Here is a 21,759-nt window from a genome sequence, read left to right on the forward strand (position 1 = left end):
AACTCTTCAAAAAGCAATGAATTCAGGAGCTGGTATTTTGAAAAGATCAGCAAACTACATAGACCGCTAGCCAGACTAATAAAAAAGGAGAGAGAGAAGAATGAAATAGAAACAATAAAAAAATATAAAGGGAATATCACCACTGATCTCACAGAAATACAAATATACTATAAACACCTCTACACAAATAAACTAGAAAATCTAGAAGAAATGGATAAATTCCTGGACACATACATCCTCCCAAGTCTAAACCAGGAAGAAGTTGAATCCCTGAATAGACCAATAACAGCTTCTGAAATTGAAACAGTAATTAATAGCCTACCAACCAAAAAGAGTCCAGAACCAGACGAATTCACAGCCAAATTCTACCAGAGGTACAAAGAGGAGTTAGTGCCATTCCTTCTGAAACAATATTGTAAATAATAGAAAAAGAGGGAATCTTCCATAACTCATTTTATGAGGCTAGTATCATCCTGATATCAAAACCTGGCAGAGACACAACAAAAAAAGAAAATTTCAGACCAATATCCCTATTGAACATCGATGTGAAAATCCTCAATAAGATACTGCCAAACTGAATCCAGCATCACATCCAAAACCTTATCCACATGATCAAGTTGGCTTCATACCTGGGATGCAAGGCTGGTTCAACTCATGCAAATCAATAAACACAATCTATCACAGAAACAGAACCAATGACAAAAATCACATGATTATCTCCATAGATGCAGAAAAGGCCTTTGAAAAAATTCAACACCCTTCATGCTAAAAACTCTTAATAAACTAGGTATTGATGGAATGTATCTCAAAATAATAAGAGCTATTTATGGCAAACCTGCAGCCAATATCATACTGAATGGGCAAAAACTGGAAGCATTCCCTTTGAAGACCTGCACAAGACAAGGATGCCATCTCTCACCACTCCTATTCAATGTGGTATTGGAAGTTCTGGCAAGGCCAATCAGGCAAGACAAAGAAATAAAGGATATTCAAATAGGAAGAGAGGAAGTCAAATTGTCTCTGTTTGCAGATGACAGGATTGTATATTTAGAAAACCCCATCGTCTCAACCCCAAACCTACTTAAGCTAATAAGCAACTTCAGCAAAGTCTCAGGATACAAAATCAATGTGCAAAAATCACAAGCATTCCTATAGACCAATAACAGACAAACAGAGAGCCAAATCACGAATGAACTCCCATTCACAATTGTTACAATGAGAATAAAATACCTAGGAATACAGCTAACAAGGGATGTGAAGGACCTCTTCAAGGAGAACTACAAACCACTGCTCAAGGAAATAAGAGAGGACAGAATAAATGTAAAAACATTCCATGGTCATGGATAGGAAGAATCAATATTGTGAAAATGGCCATACTACCCAAAGTAATTTAAAGATTCAATACTATCTCCATCAAGCTACCATTGACTTACTTCACAAAATTAGAAAAACTGAACTTCATATGGAACCAAAAAAAAGCCCACATAGCCAAGACAATCCTAAGCAAAAAGAACAAAGCTGGAAGCATCACGTTACTTTTACACTGTTGGTGGGAGTGTAAATTAGTTCAATCATGGTGGAAGACAGTGTGGCAATTCCTCAAGGATCTAGAATCAGAAATACCATTTGACTCAGCAATCCCATTATTGGGTATATACCCAGAGGATTATAAATCATTTTACTACAAAGACACATGCACACATATGTTTATTGCTGCACTATTCACAATAGCAAAGACTTGGAATCAACCCAAATGCCCATCAGTGATATACTGGATAAAGAAAATGTGGCACATATACACCATGGAATGCTATGCAGCCAAAAAAAGGATGAGTTCATGTCCTTTGCAAGGACATGGATGAAGCTGGAAACCATCATTCTCAGCAAACTATCGCAAGAACAGAAAACCAAACACCGCATGTTCTCACTCATAAGTGGGAGTTGAACAATGAGAACACATGGACACAGGAGGGGAACATCACACACTGGGGCCTGTCGGGGGGGTGAGGGGCTAGGGGAGGGATAACATTAGGAGAAATACCTAAAGTATATGACAGGTCGATGGGTGCAGCAAACCACCATGGCACGTGCATACCTACGTAACAAACCTGCATGTTCTGCACATGTGCCCCAGAACTTAAAGTATAATTTAAAAAAGGATTCGAGTTGGAGATATCAGTTTGAACTTACATTTACTTTAATATTGATACAGATAATTACATATGCAAGTATTTTTAGATGTATGCATTCACATGGGCTAGTATACACATACATGTTTTCTTGCTCTGAGGTGACATACAAACAACAACATTTCAATAGAAATGAACACTCTAGTGTCCAAATCTTGGATTCTAATGTAATTCTACAATTAAACAAAAACCGAAAAACAAAACTAGTAAACAACACACACAAAAAAACAAGGACCGGGCGCAGTGGCTCACGTCTGTAATCCTAGAACTTTGGGAGGCCAAGGTAGGTGCATCCTTTGAGGTCAGGAGTTCGAGACCAGCATGGTCAACATAGTGAAACCCTGTCTCTACTAAAAATACAAAAAAAAAAAAAAATGAGCTGGTGTGGTGGCGTGCACCTGTAATCCCAGCTACTCGGGAGGGTGAGGCACAAGAATAGCTTGAACCCAGGAAGCAGAGGTTGCAGTGGGCCGAGATCATGTCACTGCTCTCCAGCCTGAGTGACAGAGTGAGACCCTGTCTCCAAAAACAACAACAACAACAAAGCAGATAACTGATATAAAGATGGAGGCAGTAAATATGCAAGATGAACCTGGAGCATCTTAGAATGCCAGAAGGAAAAGAAGAGTTACAAAAAGAAAGAAAAGACAAGAGAAAGAAAGAAGAAAGAAAGAAAGATAAAAAGAAAGAAAAAGAAAGAAAGAAAGAGAGAGAGAAAGAAAGAAAGAGAGAAAGAAAGAAAGAGAGAAAGAAAGAAAAGAAGAAAGAGAGAAAGAAAGAAAGGAAGAGAGACAGAGAAAAAGGTCCAAAGAAAGACCCACAATGATGGCTGTACATCAAAGAAAGAAAGAGAAAGAAAAGCCCAAAGAAAGAAGACCCACAATACTGGGTGTATATCAAAGGAATATAGGAGTCAACTGAAAGAGCTCTCATAACTATTTTTGAAACAACTTGAGAAACAAAATAAATATTGTTGGGAAATATCCTAAAGTATAAAGTAAATACCTATGAATTTATAATTATGTAAATAATAAACAAATAAATTGAGAGGAAGAGAAATTTCCCATGTAGAAGAATGACAAATAATCCATGCAGATCCTCTCTCATCGAAGAGCTGCAGCATAAAATCCCACTTCTGAAGTGTGGGCTATGCATAGCGATTTCCTGCCAAAGAGAACACTATGCAAAAGGAGACAATAAAGAAGAACTTTCCCATTGAGAAACCTGATGAACACCACTCAACCAGGTGGACAAAGTCAACATCAACATTGATAAGTCATGTTGCTAGTACATAATCATGGTCTGATGTGATGAGAATATCACTTTACCTCCGTAGTTCTCCTCCGAAAACTGTAACTCCAGTCTAATCATGAGAAAAATCACCAGACAAATCCAAATCATCAACATTCTACAAAAGAGTCGACCAGTACTTGTCATACTGCCAAGATCATGAAAAACAGGAAAAGTCTGAGATATTGTCACAACTATCAGGACTCTATGGAGGCATGATGACTAACTCCAATATTATAGACTGAATAGAAAAAAAGACATTATATTAAAACTAAGGAAATATGCATACCATATTGATTTTAGTTAATAATAATAATACATCAATATTAATCTATTCATTGTAACAAATGCATCATAATAAAGGAACATTGATGTTAGTAATAAAGGAAGATGAGTGAGAGGCATATGGAATCCCAGTATCATCTCTACCATTTTTCTGTAAATATCAACTTGTGTAAAAAAAAAGATTTATTAAGAAAAAAAGGTTGACATGTTTTGTCTTAGTATTCATATTTTATATGAATCCCCAGTTATAGTCTTCAGGAATAGTGACACATTAAGCCTTCAAAGGCTTGTTAGTTGTAATATGAAAGTACAGGCAATAAACACATATACATACAGTCATAGGAGGTAGGGTTTGTAATGACCAAAAAAAAGCAAAATAAAGGTAGAAGAGCATCCAAGACATATAATCTTTTTCATGTACTTCTGTATCCAAAAAACCCACATAATGCATCTCCTGTAACTCCTGTCATTTTGCCAAACAAAATCATGCTATAAGTAAGTTTTCTTACTTCCATTTGAGTATATTTTAATGCAGCCTAACATAGACAAACCATTTATGTTCCAGCTCACAGAATCGTTTTTTCCTTCACTTCTCTAGAATATCTAATATTAGAAACTCATTTACTCTACGGGACTTCTTAAATACTGGGATAAGAAAAGTAAAACATGTCTTGCCCCAGGCCAGTAAATAAGTGACAATCTACAAATTTAATATAAAAATGATTAATTTTCACAAATAGTAGTGCAGCCCAGTAGAACCCTATAAATTTACTCTATTAAATAGGTGAAAAACCAAAACTTAATGAAAGCTTTTATATAGAGAACCTTTGTTTAGTATAGAGTAAGAAAGTGATGCTGTTCTAAAGTTGGAGGGAATTCTTGGAACAAGTTTTAAGATTTTAACAAAGCAAAGACATACTTATCTATTTAGAGGAGCCATTTTTAATGACCCATTAATATTATTTGTGCCGCTAAAGAGGTAATCCTAATGGTCCTCACTAATAAAAAAGCTAATATTTTTTTAAATTTTAACATTGTCAATTTCACTTTAATAGTCAAAGAAGTGCTAACTTTATTCCAGCAAGTATGAATGGACTAATCATTCCAAATAAGTGAAATAATGAGGTTTCATGCATTTACAAAGTACTTCACAAAGTAGTGTTTTGGTTCATCCAGTCTGTTGATGTCTAACTTAAATAAATATTTATTCATATACTTATTGATTAATTTCTTAAGAAAAACAAAAACAAAAACCCTTCTATTTAAAATGACATTTGTTAGACCCATCCTTAGATCATTCCACAAAGGAGAAATGACATTATTAACTAGAGAAAAAAAAATCACAATATGAAAGATGTATTTCTAGACAGAAGTGATAAAGATTTTATTGTTGATTTTATTTACTTGCTTATTTACTTACTGTATTCTATTTCATTCACTTTGAAGGCTAAGAATTATGAAAGCACAGTGGCAGCCCTTTTAATTTACTGAGTACACTTTGTCTATTAGAAAAATACTGTCTTGTTTATAGTGTGCATATAATCAGATTCACTTTTCTCTACACAGAAAAACAGACTTCTCAATATCCAGAATATATCTTGCCTTGTACTTACCAACTGAAGTAGGAGGATGTGATATAATAAGAAATATATATTTGATCTTTGTTTCTGATTCCTGGCACAGAGCACCTAAATCTGTTGAAATTTCCAGAGTTACAGATTTATTTTATCTCTCTCTCTCTCTCTTTCTCTCTCGCTCTCTCTCTCTCGCTCTCTCTTTCTCTCTCTCTCCATCTCTCAAAATAAACCAACCTTGACAGGCCCCTAGATAGCTTCAGGATGGCAGCTGGTTGCCAGAAAGACCAAAGCTTAATTAGAAACCTGAAACTTTCAGCCACACACGCAACCTCTGGGGAGGGCAGAAAGGTAGGAGATTGATTAATAAATGATCATGGCCACGTGGTGGCTCACGCCTGTAATCCCAGCACTTTGGGAGGCTGAGGTAGGTGGATTACTTGAGGTCAAGAGTTCGAGACCAGCCTGACCAACATGGTGAAACCCCGTGTCTACTAAAAACACAAAATTAGCCCGGTGTGGTGGTGCATGCCTGTAATCCCAGCTACTTGGGAGTCTGAGGCAGGAGAACCTTGAACCTGGATGGGGGAGGTTGCAGTGAGCTGAGATAGTGCCATTGCATTCTAGCCTGGTCAACAAGAGTGAAACTCCATCTCAAAATAACAACAACAACAATAATAATAATAATGATCATCATCATTGATCATGCCTACATGACGAAACCTCCATAAAAACCCTTAAATGATAGGTTCTAAGAGCTTCTTGGTTGTGAACACATCGAGGTCTGGGAGAGTGGTACATTTTCTAATGTAACCCCAGCCCTCATACCTTGCCCTGTGCATCTCCTCTGGCTGTTGCTGAGTTTTAACCTTTATAATAAAGCAGTACATATAAGTAAAATGGCTTCCTGAGTTCTGGGAGCTGTTCTAGTAAATTATTGAGACCGAAGTGGGAGTATGGAAGCCCCTCATTTATAGCTGGTCACTCAGAAATACGAGTTGTCTAGGACACACAATTGACATCTGAAATGGGGACAGTCTTATGGGATTGAGCCCTTTAACTTGTAGGATCTGACATTAACTCTTGTGGGATCTGACACTAGACAGACAGTGTCAGAACTGAATGAAACGTATACCCTCAGAACTGAATTAAATTTACACCCTGTTGGTGTAAGAGAGTTGAAGAAGTGGTGTTGGAAAATGACAACATGCATTTGGTGCCAGAGAAGAAAAAAAACAAAACAAAACAATAACAACAAAAAACCTCTTATTGTGTCTCCTAAGACTCAGAATAACTGGTCAGTTAATCAAAAAAAAAATTACTTGATAGCTACCATGGCAAAAAATCGTGCTAGATTTTGTGGGGATATGAATTAGTTTAGGTAACAACCTTTAAGAAACAACCCGACAATTCAAATAATTGAAAATATATTTAACAAGGATGCTAATCTATATGAATTGCCAAATTAATGACAAAGATGATAAATATTACAAAAATTTGAGGCATGTACAGGTCAAAATCAAGAAGAAATACCAATTAGAAAAAACATTTTCAGGTTATAGCTTCAGGGCCACGTCTTTGGTTCTGCTCTCAGTGGAGAACATAGTCCGGAGTGAACTTCACTGTTGCTCTGGCCAGTGACACAGTCTTGGGTTCTCTTCCCTGCCATGTGATGCGCATTGAAGCTTTCTCAATTTCCTTCCTCTCCTTAGATACAGGAAATTTTCCTTGGCTCACACATCCCCCCTACACACACATGCACATACACACTAACACACGCATACACACACATGTAAATATTGAGAGGCACAGCATTATGCTGAAAGTTTTAGCAAGAAAACCCAAATCATATGGGGGTGGAGGAAAGAAAACAGAAGCGGTGGGTACAGTCAAGTGCTAACCTATTAACCTCCTAAGTCCGACCACTTCATTGCCTTTGAAATAAGGTAGAAGGCATGTGTAGGTGGAGGTAACTTCTTCCAAGAACTAGAAATTTCTTCGATGTGGGTATTTCATAAGAACTTGAAGGATCTAGTGTATATTACCTCGTTATATTTCCCATTAAAAGTATGCCCAGGCTCACACCTGTAATCCCAGCACTTTGGGAGGCTGAGGTGAGTGGATCACCTAAGACCAGGAGTTTAAGATCAGCTCGGCCAACATAGCAAAACCCTGTCTCTACTGAAAATACAAAAATTAGCCAGGTGTGGTGGCATGCACCTGTATCCCCAGCTACTTGGGAGGCTAAGGCAGGAGAATCACTTGAACCACGGAGGTAAAGACTGCAGTGAGCTGAGATCATGCACCGCACTCCAGCCTGGGTGACAGAGCAAGACTCCATCTCGGAAAAATAAAAAAAAAAAAAATGGACCCAGGGTTTTTTTTGTTGTTGTTGTTGTTGTTGTTACTTAGTTTTTATTTCATAATTATAAACTTAACTCTGCAATCCAGCTAGGCATGGGAGAGAACAAGGAAAACATGGAACCCAAAGGGAACTGCAGCGAGAGCACAAAGATTCTAGGATACTGCGAGCAAATGGGGTGGAAGGGTGCTCTCCTGAGCTACAGAAGGAATGGTCTGGTGGTTAAGATAAAACACAAGTCAAACTTATTCGAGTTGTCCACAGTCAGCAATGGTGATCTTCTTGCTGGTCTTGCCATTCCTGGACCCAAAGCGCTCCATGGCCTCCACAATATTCATGCCTTCTTTCACTTTGCCAAAGACCACATGCTTGCCATCCAACCACTCAGTCTTGGCAGTGCAGATGAAAAACTGGGAACCATTTGTGTTGGGTCCAGCATTTGCCATGGACAAGATGCCAGGACCTGTATGCTTTAGGATGAAGTTCTCATCTTCAAATTTCTCCCCATAGATGGACTTGCCACCAGTGCCATTATGGCGTGTGAAGTCACCACCCTGACACATAAACCCTGGAATAATTCTGTGAAAGCAGGAACCCTTATAACAAAATCCTTTCTCTCCAGTGCTCAGAGCACGAAAATTTTCTGCTGTCTTTGGAACCTTGTCTGCAAACAGCTCGAAGGAGACGCGGCCCAAGGGCTCGCCGTCGATGGCAATGTCAAAGAACACAGTAGGGTTGACCATGGCTAGTAGTACAGGACTTGCCTCGGCGGCAGCATCTGCAAAGCCAGGGTTTTTTAATCAGATGTAGAAGGCTAGCAACCAAACACTTACATTGCAATTGGCTGGAGCTAGAGATAAACTCTTAATGGTGTCAAGCCCTGAGATAGGGGGTTTTGCTTTTTAATAGCAGTTAGTGTAACTAAACTAAGCAATAAATAAATTGATAATAGAAGCTAGGCATTGTCACCATAAAAAAACCTTTAGTTTTTTACTTTAGTGTAGTGTTAGCCAGCAGCAAGAAAACATACACAGTAGTCTGGCAGCAAAATATTTGGTAAAATTGCCATGTGCAATCACTTGGAAGGAAGAACCTGCCCACTGAGCTTGTGGCTCTAGGGGAAGGGGTTGGAAAGATGCAGCAGAATACTGAGTGAGTTTCTAATTGTGGCCTTTAGCGAAGTTATTACAAGAAAGAGGTGAGTTCAGGAGAGAATTGGCTGGTTTTCAAACAGACGTTGAAAGAGAAGAAACAAATAAGGGCTTTATAGGGTTAGGATAATAACAGTACATCTGGAACCTAGATTGGAAGAACTGTGGGTGTAATTACTAGTGCAATGAAAAGTCTAGAAACAGCACATATAAAACCTGCTAATATTTTAGAAAACTGTATTGTCAAAGAATTTGAAGCCTGGACTAAAATATGATTTAGGTGTTCAAATTATAAAACAACATTGGGTGTCAATCTCATTATCAGGAAGAGGGTTTCAAAAATTGCGTGGATTCTAAGGAACACTGCATGTTACTGTGGCCAAGTAGGACAATGAACTGTGAACATTTTTCCAGAGGTGTGAGCCAGGGGCCTTGCAAAACAATGCACAGGAAACGTTGCCAAAGGAGACCTAATCAAGGCACTTTTCCAACCTCCCAGGGAAAGGGTCCTGCACAAATTTCATCAGCAGAATTGTATATAAGCTAGGAACAGTGTATCTTCTACGTTTACCTTTTCTCACTAGGAAATAGGACGGAGGGAAAGGCAATCAGAAACTGAAAGCAGTCCCAGTTCCTGAATCAGTACACAAAATGCTGCTTGCCAAATGTCTGCACTGGACATTGGGTAAGTGAGAAATACATTTTATTGGTTTAGCCATTGAGATTTGGTGGTTTCTTTGTTCCAGCAGTAAGTATTACCTTAAACATTTTTTAAAAGGATAAAATTGAGTCAAAAAGAAAATAAATGCATGTAGACAACAATATGGAGTTAGAATATGTAAGATAGGTTTATGAGACCGTGAGTTCTCCACTTATTAAATAAGTGTTAAGATATTGAAGTCCTTAGTTTAAATGCAAATGTGATGAAGTCAGGATACATTATTACTCATACTTATTTTCAGTTGAATGAACATATCAGCTGTGCTTTTGTTACCCAGAAACTCCTCATGGTAGATTTTGCAAAGAAAAAAATAAAAGCTGCAGTTACCTTCTTGCTTTTGTCCACGTAGCCATTGATGAGATTCTGCAACTCTCACCATCAAGAAGTATAGTCTATTTCCCCAGTTTTTCAGTCTGCGCTATTTTTGTAGATTGCTTTGATACACAGAGTCAGAAAAAGTGAAGTCGTACTTGTCTAAGCTGAGACCTAATAATCCTGGCATACTTGGCATACTTCTGTTCTTGATTTTGGAATCCGGAAATATTGATTCAGTGGGACTTCAGGAATGCTCTGGATTAATGACCGCTTAAAAAAAAAAAAACAGGAATATGTATTTTGTTTTCCTGTCCCTGTGTCACAATTGTATATTGAGTGTGATGGGTGAAGGGGGGATGGAAAATTTATCTTTTTTGTTCATAAGTATAGAAACTAATAAAATTTGCACAATAAAACCTGCCTCTGGACCTAATGGAGATCACAAGGCCCTGAACTTCAAGTGTGATATCATTATGAAATGAAGCCTTTATGGTGTGTTGGGAGACGGTATGTTTTTCTTTAATGTGGGAGGGATATGAATAATTGTGACCAAAGGGCACAGTGTTATAAACAGATTATAAAAATGGCTACAATTATTTCTCTCCTTTTACCAACACTGCTTTGCAATGAAACTTTGAAACTTTTCCAGTCAAGAGGCATAATCTATTTTCTCACCTTTTGAATCTGAACTAATCCTGTGAGGTGTTTTGACCAAGAGAATTCAGGGGCAGTAACAGTAAGCCAGTTTGAATGCTGGGCCAGAAGGGCCTATGGGTATGTCTGTTCTCCTTGTGTAAACACTTATGTCCTGATGTAGACAAGCCCAGAGTGGCCTGCTGGGTGATGAAAGACAAGGAACGTATTCACCCCATGATTCCAGTTGGGTACCAGTCAACATCCAGGCATGTGAGGGAGGCCACATAGACCACTCAGCCCCCAGCAACCCAGCAATGAATCACATATACTAGAGTGAGTTTAGTTAAGATCAGCCAAGCCTGGTCAAGTCAACAGGCACACCCAATTTCCCATAGACTCATGAGAAGTAAGTATTTGTTCTTTGAAATCACTAAATTTTGGTGTGGCTTGTTACCTAAGAACAGATAACTTATATAACATCCAGGAAAATTTAAAAAATGATAGAAATTTTTGGATATGCTGGTACAGAGTCTGAGAAAGGATAGAAAAAAATGCAGGATAAGGTGATGACAACAGGGCCAGCACTGTTAGTGCAGTTAGTTTGAGGACATTGAGAAGTTAAGTGACAGTGAAAGAAAATCTACTGCACAGGCGAAAGGGGGGCAGACAAGGGAGAAAGCATATTTGAGCAGAGGAAAATAGAAGAATATCAAAGGTCTGCTCTGATGCCTTCTTTTCTGCTTTGCTAAGACCGGGCTTCATTTCTTGTGAATGATTTTTGGAGAATCCAAGTAAAGGCTCACAGCTAAAAACTATATTAATGGATTCACAAGAAAGCAACCAACAAAAACCCACTAAGAATTATGCACATCTCTGTAAAGTGGTAGGTAGGGTTAAGCACACAAAGACAACATAAAAACTCAAGTCACAAAAAAACTTTCTATCTAGTGAGAAAGCAAGAAAGATATACATTATGTTTTAAAAATAGCATTGTGTTATGATGTGATGTGTTGCTAGTTCTGAGCTACACAGAAGGAAATTGAAAGGAACACTAAAGTGTATTTGTCCAGGCACCATTACTATTCATATGTACTCTACAATATCTATGCTGACTCAGGGACATATCAAATGAAAAACCTACCCTGCTTACTGTCTGGGACATGATTTTTAATAATTATATTCTTAACTAAGTTTCATTATAATGAAATTATAAAAAAGCAAAAACAATAAAGAGGATGAATGAAGCAACGTCCAGAGGAAACCAGAAGCAAGTTGATGAGAGTCCTCTCAAAGTGGATGGATGCACAGGATGCACTTAAGTTTTCCAACAACAATGTAAGTCAACACATGTGAAAGGTTTTCTGCTAGGGAATCTCATTAGAGACTCGGCGCCCCAGGTCTTCATGAGGGCAAGTCACTTTGCCACCTTATGCCTAATACATAGCAAAATTCCATAGTCCCAGTAGGAAAGCTGGTATTCAGCATAAACTGCATTGCTTGTTCAAACAGTTTAGACATAGTAAGGCATTTTTTTAGTTCTATAAATAGAATTCTCTCTAATACGGGTTCCCAGATGCCAGGACCAACATTGCAAAGCAGGCTTTTCTACAGATACCAATTTCAGGCCTCTTACATTAATTATTTTTTGTATACTTACTTAGGGGTATGGCTTCTACAACTCTCTTCTCTCTCTCATAAATCCTATTTTGTGTTATTGTTCTTTACTGAACCATTTTCTTCAACAATAAATGGTAAAGTCTTAGCCCTCACCTTACTTGACCAATCAGTGGAATTTGACTCAGGAGAACATTTTCTTCTTCATTATTTATGTTCTTTACTTGGATTCTAGGACTCTATACTCTCTTAGTTTTTCTTTATTTCCCTAGTTGCTCCTTCTCAATCTCTTTTCTGTTCCCTGATCCCTTGTTTTGTAGTGTCTCAGGACCCAGTCCTTAATGCTCTTCTATTCTCAAACCACATTGATTTCTTTGATGATAACATTCTGGCTTGCAGTTTTAAAGCCTCATAGGTGCTAATTCCGAAGTTTGCTGTTCCCATTCATGTCACTCCCAATGTGCATCACTAAATGATAATTCTGCATCTCTACTTGGAAGTCTCATAGACAGATCAGACTCAACAAGTCTGAAATGAACTCCTGGACTTCTCCTAAAGCCTGATCCATTTTTAAGTCTTTTTTTTTTTTTTTTTACAATTATTCATGATATATTTCAATAGTTTCATAGTGCACATTTCTCAAAAGAGTTATTCTAGACTGTACTATCTTGTCAGAAGGGAAGACTCTTAGAAATATTCCAAGTCAATAGTTACAAGGCCAAAGAGTATGACAATATTTTCTCAGTAAGCATTGGACATGAGTGCAATGAAGCACAGCACTGAAATATTATGATACAACAGACATAAAAAGAATCAATTAAACTGGGGTGGGGAGTATTGCACATAGAAGAAGAGGGACTTTTCAAAAGCAACACTGGAAACTAGCAGAGAGTAGAGGGAAGGCTTCAAAGACCTGTGTGAAAATTATCCTTAGCTATTTTAGATCCTCAATAGCCAAGGATATTTTGAGACATGTAAGTACTCCACATGTATGTTCCTTGCACTCTCTTAGAAAGCTGTTAGAGGATAAGCACTAATAAAAAATAGATCAAAACGAAGAAAGAAGGTGTAAGATACAGTAAATAGATACTCCCAAATGAATAAATAGCCAACAGAATTCCAGAATAACTTTCAAGTCAGAAGCCTAAAGAGAAACAACCCTTAAATGTTACAGGTATGACAAGATAGTCTATACGACATTAATGATGATGATGATGAGGATGATGATGATGATGATGATGACGATGAAGATAGATAGATAGATATAGATAGATACCTAGATAGATACATAGATACATAGATAGATGATTGATAGCTAGAAAGATAGATTCATGCATATATATATAAACAAAAAGAGGAAGGAAGGAGGAAAGGAAGAAAGAAAAGTGGCAATTTATGTGATGTGTTTCTGCACCGGGAAAAAGTTGTTTATAGGGACATAGTAGCTTTATAGAAAAATATGAATAAAGAGAAAATAATAAAAATGTAAAAGTCAATTAATATAATAACACCAATAGCAACAAAAAGTTACTCTAAAAATTATGATAAAATACTTGGCCAATCAACATACAATATTTGCACAATTTTAATTAAACCTTGTCTATTTTTGTCATGATTTTTTGAATTGGGGTAATTTATTTTATAAATTTTGTACAGTAACTAAATACTCACATTGGGAGAATGGATAAGGGCAAGTAATAGTTCTTTGAAGAGTGCTAAGGCATCCTCTGCAGTAAGAATAGACAATAGATATAGTGTTTGAAATGTATGAATCAAGACGTATCAGCATACATTGTCGTGTAAGGAATAGGAAAAAAATAGTAGGGAAAATAATTACAAGAAATACAGTGTGAGTTTGAGAGGAGTAGGTGTTAAACTGGTGTTTCTTCTATTTCTTTATATACTTACATGGTATTTTTTTAAAAGGTCGTTTAAAACTTTAAAATATCTTTAAAACATAATGTGTTATCATTGAATTATCTCTGACATATGGCTAAATTAAAATGCAAAAGAAGAAAGTATATAAATAATATTTTTATATTTTAGTAAATACACACACTACACATTTAGGTATACACTGAACATCTCTGAAAATATAAGCAAGAAAAGGTAAAAGAGAATATTTTGGGGACATGTTCTTGGCAAACAAGGTGAGTAGAATTATATTAATATTTCATTATACACACATTTTTAATGTTTAAATTATTTTCCATAAAATAAATTTTTAATTAACTTACCCTTCTATTAAAAATACCAGTGATATGGTTTGGCTTTGTGTCCCCGCCCAAATCTCATGTTGAAATATAATTCCTAATGTTGGAGGAAAAACCTGGTGGGTGGTGACTGGATTATGCAGGAGGATCTCCTCCTTGCTTTTCTCAAGAGAGTGAGTGAATTTTCTTGAAATCTGATGGTTTAAAAGTGTTTGGAACTTCCCCCTTCACTTTCTTTCTTCTGCCACCATGTGAAAACATGCTTGCTTCCCCTTCACCCTTCCGCCATAATTGCAAGCTTTCTGAGACACATCACTGGTGTCTCTTCTTTTGCTTACAAAGACACCAGTAATATGGGATTAGGAGCTCATACAGTTTGGCTGTGTCTCTCCACCATATCTCATGCTGAATTGTAATTCCCAGTGTTGGGGGTGGGGCCTTGGAGGTGATTGGATCAAGGGGGCAGAGTTCTCATGAATGGGTTAGCACCAAACTCTCGGTGCTGTTCTTGTGATGGTGAATGACTGAGTTACTATGAGATTTGGTTGTTTCAAAGTGTGTATCACCTCCCCCCTCTCTCTCAGTCCTGCTCCTGCCATATAAAATAGCTGCTGCTTCTTGGCCTTCCACCATGACTAGAAGTTCCCTGAGGTCTCCCCAGAAGCAGAAGTCACCATGCTTCCTGTATGGCCTGTGGAACTGTGAGTCAATCAAATATCTTTTCTTTATAAATTCGGCAGTGTCAGGAATTTCTTTATGGCAGTGTGAGAAATGAGTAATACAGGATCCATCCATATGACTTCACTGAACTGTACTTACCTCTTTAAAGTTTCTGTCTCCAAATACAGTCCCATTTGGAGTCTGGGTTTCAGTATATGCATTTAGGTGGGGAACACAATTCAATCCACAGTGTTGTGCTTTATGTGTAATCTGGGATGCATTTCAAATAGTTTGGGGTTCCTATAGAAGGTGGAACTTTGCAAAAGACACACTTGTGGAAGCCAGCTCTGCCACCTAGTAACTGGAATGTGAGCCACTTTCCAAAAATCTCTTGCTTTATCTTCTTTCTCTGTACTATGGAGAAAACAATTTCACAAGATAGTGGGGATTAAATTTGATCATATATATAAAGCAAATAACTGAGTTTCTAAGATTATTTTTTAAAAACCTTTATTAACTGTGGTATTACTAATATGCAGTAAAATAAAGTTTAACATTATGCCCAATTAAATACCAAAAATGTAACATAATTGTTTTGCATATTTTGTGATTTTGTTATCCAATCAAAAATGGGTATGATTTTTGTTAATACTCAGTGTTTCTTTGTTGAAGGCTGTAATTGTTGAGCCTGGGGAACCATTATTTCTCACCCTCTCGGATACAGTCAGCTGTAAGGGGCGATAGAGCAGACTCTTGCATCTCAAGATTCACTGCTGGGCCTGAAGAAAAGAAAGAACTTGATAGGAGTGGGGCATCCTCTGATAATAAAATCACCCTAGAAGAGGGGGCAGACTTTTATGCAATGTCTCTGATTTATTGAGTGTCTGTGTCTCATCTGTAAAAATATCTTACCAGGCTGTTGTGATAACCAAGTGATGCCTGTATGCAAAAATACTTTTGAGTTCTGTAAAACTTGAAAAAGTCTCTAACATACCTGTTTATTCTTCTTTCATATTTATATTAATTCTGTAAACAGTGGTCATTCACTTTTATTTTGTTCTCTTGTTTTCATTGCACAGTTATAGTTTCCTGCATATTATTCTTAAATACATCATGTGGACAGAAAACTACATTAAATATCTATGTAAATGGCACTAACAATTACAAAACTGACACCTAGAAACTGCAACACATCAAAGAAATGGAACATTTGCTAACATGCCAGACACTCCCCACCCTGTTTACATCTTTCAAATAAAAATATCTTCCGTCCTTTCTGGAGCAAACTGCTACCCTAGCTTTTGTGGTTACTATGTTTTTGTTATTCTTTATAGCTTCACCTACGATGTATGTATTCTTAAACAATGGAGTTTGGTTTTCATTGCTTTTACACTTTATAAAAATGGTACCATAGTATATGCCTGTCTCTTTTCTTTTTTTCATTTAATATCATATTTGCATTTACTTGTAAAATGGAAAGCTACACAGCAATAAAAGTGAATAAAGTAGTTATAACAATAACTTTAATTGATTGAAAAATACAGAGAAATATAAATTAAAATACAAAATATTCATTTTACTCACATCCTACTCATTCCTTGTGATAACAGTTAAGGAGTTTGCTATGTCTCCTGACAATTTTTTTGCTATTCATTTGCATATATTTAGACTTGTGAGACTACCTTTTTAAAAAAAAAAAAAAAAAAAGGAAAGGAAAGATCATACTCCATACAATATTCTGTGACCTCTTGTTTTGCTTAAAAATGTATCTTGGAATCTTGGACCTCTTTCCCATAGAAAATGCATAAATATTCCTCACCCTTCTTAATACTTGCTGAATGGTGGTTTAGAGTAGAGTTATACCATAATTATTGATACTTTACTGATAAACATATACATTGTTTCCATTTTTATTAGTGACAAAAATAATGCATTGGACATGCTTGCAGATACATTTTTAGGTGTGTGAATACGCATTACTGTAGTCTAAATTATTAGAAATAAAATTTTTGGAACAAAAATTATAAATATTAAAAATCTGATATTTTAATTCCAAAAACTGATGTCAAATAGCCATTTATAAAGAGCTTTACTAATGTACTTTCCCAAAATAGTGAGTCTAGTCACTCAGTTTTTAATGGCATGGAACAACCACATATCCTTCTATTCACTACAAATGTTTGCACCAGACCAAGCAAAGAACGAGAAATATGTGGCACTGTTTCTTTGCTATGATCATCTCTCTTCTTCCATTAGACACCAACAAGTCATCATGTTGCTTTACAGTCACTCATGTTATGTTTACATATAAATCATGTTACAAGACTAGATTAGAAATGGGAATTCCATTTAAGACTTATCTCTTGATATATATTTATTGAATGAAGAAGAATAAATGAACAGGTGAGCCCCAAATTGTGCCAGGTACCATGCAGATTACAGGAAGCTAGGCAACAGTTCTTGTTTTCTGTTTAATCGTTTATAAAATGAACAGTTCTGAAGAGAATTCGTGTCAAAAGTCCCTCCAGCCTGCTGCAGTGGGCTCATGCCTGTAATCCTAGCACTTTGGGAGGCCAAGGCAGGAGGATCAATTGAGGCCAGGAATTTGATATCAGCCTGGGCAACATAGCAAGACCCTGTTACTACAAAAAATGAAAAAATATAAGTTGGCCAGGCACTGTGGTATATGCTTGTAGTCCTACCTACTTGGGAAGCTGGAGTGGGAGGACTGCTTCAATTCAGGAGTTCAAGGTTGCACAGTGGCACAGTGCGCTGTGAGCACACCACTGCACTCTACTCTGGGTTACAGAATGAGTTCCTATAGCAAAAAAAAAAAAAAAAAAAGAGAGAGAGAGAAAGAGAGAAAAGGTGCCTACAACTAATGAATTATTTACTGGGTGGAGATCTGTGCTTTTTTTTTTTTTTTGAGATGGAGTCTCGCTCTGTCGCCCAGGCTGGAGTGCTGGTTCACTGCAAGCTCCGGCTCCCGGGTTCACGCCATTCGCCTGCCTCACCGCCCGGCCAGATCTGTGCTTTCTTTGCCAACCTCTAACTTAGTGGAACATTGTAAAAAGTTATCCATTGGCCGGGCGCGGTGACTCACGCCTGTAATCCCAGCACTTTGAGAGGCTGAGGCGGGCGGATCATGAGGTCAGAGATCGAGACGATCCTGGCTAACACCGTGAAATCCCTTCTCTGGCAGGAGAGGGCGTGAACCCAGGAGGCGGAGCTTGTAGTGAGCCGAGATCCTGCCACTGCGCTCCAGCCTGGGCAACAGAGCAAGACTCCCTCTCAAATAAATAAATAAATAAATAAATAAATAAATAAATAAGATTAACATTTATTTTAATCAGTAGATTTTGAGTAAAGCAGATTACCCTCCATACCACGGGTGGACTTCATTCAATTAGCTGAAGATCTTAAGAGAAAACAAACTAAGGTCTCCCGAAGAAGAAGAAATTTGGCCTCCAGACTGCTTTTGGCCTGAAGCTGCATTACCTACTCTTCCTTGAATCTCCAAACTGCTGGCCTGCCATAAAAATTTGGGGCTTCCCAGCCCCCACAATCATGTGAGCCAATTCCTTAAAATAGTGCACACTTGCCTGCTCCGTCTCTCTGTGTCATATATGAGAGAGAGAGAATGAGATGACAAACAGGATATATGTTGTTTCTCTAGAAAACCATGACTAATGCAATAAGTAAAAGGATATGACAAAATACTGTGAGGGCCGATGACTGTTCTGTTCTATGGCAGGCCAGGAAGGTGAGCTATCAGGTTAGTGCTGAATGGTCAGAGAAATAAACCCTAGAAATATGAAATCCATGATGCATATTTGAGTTGTCAAGGCTTTTAGCCCACAGGATCCATTTTGATTTTGACATTATCTGGGTATGTGTAGGTCAGATTCTTTTGTATCATGTGGTCATATACAAGTTTTCCTTAGGTGGGCTAATTAATATTATCTTCCTGAAGTTCAAGACCACCCTCACAGAGTCTCTGACATAAAAAATGATTTCTTCTAGAACATTTCTGAAACATTTGTGTCCTCAGTTAGAAAACAAACTGCCTGAATGTAAGAATCTCATATTACCTCTGTTTCCTGACCTTTTTCTCTTATGGTGTCCAACACAAAGCTGGCTGCATGTAGAGTAGGAACTTAATGAATACAAACATTAAATACTATCTGAAAATTGTACAGAGAATGCACAGTTAGGAGTCTAACCTCCACATCTTCAGATGGCAGTGGTGCTGTGTTCCGAGTGGTCCCTCTAGTGAGTGTTCCACAGTGGGTGCTGGTAGGACCAGTAGGAAACATCAGTGACTCTTTCTCAGTAACCTCACAGGGTTATGGACAATTCAGGAGAAGGAATGCCATCAAAGACCAAAAAGACTCCCTCTTTGCAGGAAGGGAACTTTGTTGATTTTTTTTCCAACAGGAACATGCTGCCTTAGTTTTGAACTGAAAAATAAGGGCTAATAATAATATTCCTATGGGTTTGATTTTTTTATATGACATGAGAAACGGCAATAAATGGATTCCTGATGCTTATGAATGGACATACCTATACCTTCACTGAGGTTAAAAAAAATGACCCAATACAAAACAAAAAAGTCAGTAGAGGTACCCATACATAGTCAAGTGGAAGACAGATATTTTAATCTAATAATTGACTTCTTCATGAATCAAATACTTCTTAGTAATTTCAAAAGAAAGAGTATCCAGTTTGCTTCTGATGAGGGTAAAGCTTTGCTTCATTTGACCAAGAGTGTTTAAGATTTGAACAATAATGTGTTATATAGAAAGTCTTTAACAGCAACCTTTACCATTCTAACTAGTGCATAATATTGGTTTTGCAATCATTTAGTAATTATATAAGGAGGACATATTTATTACGAATTATTGATTTTATAATTACTGCTGCTGGTATTCACATTATTACACAATGAAAATCTTCTAATATACAATGCTCTTCACCCTCAGCTGGTGAACAGATAGTATAATGCAATTTAGAGAGTAGCCAAGAGTAGATTTTATTGGCATTTTTTTTTTTTTTTTTTTTTTTTTGCCAGCCAGCTAAATGGTTGGCTTTCTGAAAAATATTGCTAATGGTGCTTAAGCAGAGAGGAATGTCCAATTTCAAGGTCATTCCTGGCAGTTGATTACAGTCACCCAATGAGCACAAGGTTCCTATTTAACTGTTAAGTTATTTTTGCTGCACTCATTGCTGGGAATTAAAAGTTATGGCTGTAAATTTGCTGCCAGCTAAATAGACATCAAAGGCCACAATCATACACTGGATCATGACACATGAAGATATATCTCTTATGAAATTGATTTTTCTCCATGTGCAAGGCAGCTTTGCATTACTCCCCTTGTGGAGTTTAGCACAGGAAATGTCTAGGCAGGATGAGTTGTAATTGTCAGCATAGTTTATATTCTGGGCTGAGAACTTCTTTTATTATTTTTCCCCCCCTGTGAAGATGTGCAAAAAAAAGGTTGTCTAAGCATATATTTTGATTTCACTTGCCAACAGATTGTGAATAGCTGATTTAAGGTCACTGTCACCCCCAAATGGGAAAAGATTAGGTTTCTGAGGACCAGAAATATTAAAAAGTCTGCCCAAACAATATTTGCTGCTCACCAGAATTCGAAATTGCTGATTTTCACCCCAGAAACATCCCATGGAGTTTTGTAAAGGTTGTAAGTCTATTATGCTGTTTTAATCCATCAGACTTGCACTATCTGAAGGATAAGAGCATCGGATAGAATTACATAAGCTTGATTAGTATTTTTTTCTCTTCTGGATATCCTGTTGCTATTACAGAGAGACCCATATTTTTCACAAACAATGCAGGTAGTGTTTAAATAAAATACCTGAGAACTCAAATTATATTTTAAATATATTCAGGTAGAGGTGCTATTTCTGGGCCTCCTACCTGTGATAGCTTTACAGTGCTGAATGCTGTGCATTTCACTGGTGTGACTGGGAACTGTGACATTAGAACCAATCACTGGAGATAGGAGATTGACTGACCCCAGATTCTCATCTTTCATCTGCAAAGTGAGGTTAGTTATTATATTTCATGGAGAAGTTACTCCAAATTCACGAGCCTGGCTTTTAAAGCCCTCTAAAATGTCACCCTAACTTTACTTATCCAATTTGTCTCCCTCTATACTCCTCCCATTACAGGCAGGCTTAACTGCTTTGCTTCCTGCAGTCAGAACACACACATTTCCAGCCACTTGGCAGTTTCCGTCACCTGAAAAATTCACATGTTTCCTCTCTCCCTCTCCTCCTACTTTCCCTCACACTCTCCTTTCTGCGTACCCATTTGTTGTCAATCTCTCACATACCAGTTCGAGACCCATGTCCTTCAGGAATCTTTCTCCCCTTTGTAAATTTGTACCCCTCACTCAGAGACTTAATCATATTCTAATTCTCTTATCTACCTGATTTATGTGTTGATTTGCAGTTGTTTCTCCAACTAAAGATGCTGCAGTTGGCCCTTGTATCTGGGGTTCCGCATCCTGGGATCAACCAATCTTCAGATTGAAAATACAGTATTAACAGGATGCAGAACCAGTGGATATGATGGTCCATCTTTTCATATCAACAGGTTCCGCAACAGAGCCTACTGTAGGATTTGAACAGTCATGAATTTTGGTATTCACTGGGGGTCCTGGTTCCTCATGAATACCAAGGAATGACTCTATTTTTTTTTCAGTATGAAGAATGCTGTCTGCTCC

At 37.4% G+C, this 21,759-nt stretch overlaps 1 pseudogene across 1 annotated transcript; it reads right to left on the minus strand.

Moving 5' to 3' along the window:
- Window positions 1-7,816: 7,816 nt before the first annotated feature.
- On the minus strand, window positions 7,817-21,066 carry LOC101020675 (annotated as a pseudogene). Its single transcript, XR_002518688.2, has 3 exons — window positions 20,949-21,066; window positions 15,721-15,789; window positions 7,817-8,478 (listed from the first exon to the last, which is right to left on the minus strand). The product of XR_002518688.2 is annotated as a peptidyl-prolyl cis-trans isomerase A pseudogene (transcript).
- Window positions 21,067-21,759: the final 693 nt, after the last annotated feature.

Source organism: Papio anubis, chromosome 19 (assembly GCF_008728515.1).
Source record: "Papio anubis isolate 15944 chromosome 19, Panubis1.0, whole genome shotgun sequence".
Lineage (NCBI taxonomy): Eukaryota > Metazoa > Chordata > Mammalia > Primates > Cercopithecidae > Papio > Papio anubis.